Source organism: Nanorana parkeri, unplaced genomic scaffold (genome assembly GCF_000935625.1).
Source record: "Nanorana parkeri isolate BGI_ZX_2015 unplaced genomic scaffold, ASM93562v1 scaffold4344, whole genome shotgun sequence".
NCBI classification, from domain to species: domain Eukaryota; kingdom Metazoa; phylum Chordata; class Amphibia; order Anura; family Dicroglossidae; genus Nanorana; species Nanorana parkeri.
In genome coordinates, this window is record NW_017310607.1 from 9,989 (window position 1) to 10,894 (window position 906).

Here is a 906-nt window from a genome sequence, read left to right on the forward strand (position 1 = left end):
CTCATCGCTCCGCCCCTCATCACGCCGCCCCTCATCACGCCGCCTCTCATCACCTCGCCTCTCATCACTCCGCCTCTCATCGCCCCTCCTCTCATCGCCCCTCCTCTCATCGCCCCTCCTCTCATCGCTTCGCTCCGCCTCTCATCGCTCCGCCTCTCATCGCTACGCCTCTCATCGCTCCGCCTCTCATCACTCCGCCTCTCATCATTCATCTTCTGCCTCAGAGTTCTGTGTTCAGATCTCAGGGAGGGAAAACTCCAATGTTTAAATGTTGTGTAAAAGTAAAGCCACCCCGTGCTCCGGGAACGCTCCGGAAATGTTATTGGAACACCCTGGGAATCCACTCCAGAAACGCTCCAGAAATGCTCTGGGAACACTTTGGGAACACTCTGGGAAAACTCTGGGAACACTCTGGGAACACTCTGGGAATGCTCTGGGAACACTCTGGGAAAACTCTGGGAGCACTCTGGGAACGCTCTGGGAACACTCTGGGAACGCTCTGAGAGTTCTCTGGGAACTCTCTGGGAACGCTCTGGGAGCGCTCTGGGAACGCTCTGGGAACACTCTGGGAACGCTCTGGGAACACTCTGGGAACGCTCTGGGAACACTCTGGGAACGCTCTGGGAACGCTCTGGGAACACTCTGGGAACACTCTGGGAATGCTCTGGGAACACTTTGGGAACACTTTGGGAACACTTTGGGAAGGCTCTTGCAGCACTCCGGGAACACTTTCGGAAGGCTCTGGGAACACTCCGGGAACACTCTGGGAACGCTCTGGGAACGCTCTGGGAACGCTCTGGGAACACTTTGGGAACACTCTGGGAACGCTCTGGGAACACTTTGGGAACACTCTGGGAACGCTCTGGGAACACTTTGGGAACACTCTGGGAACACTTTGGGAACACT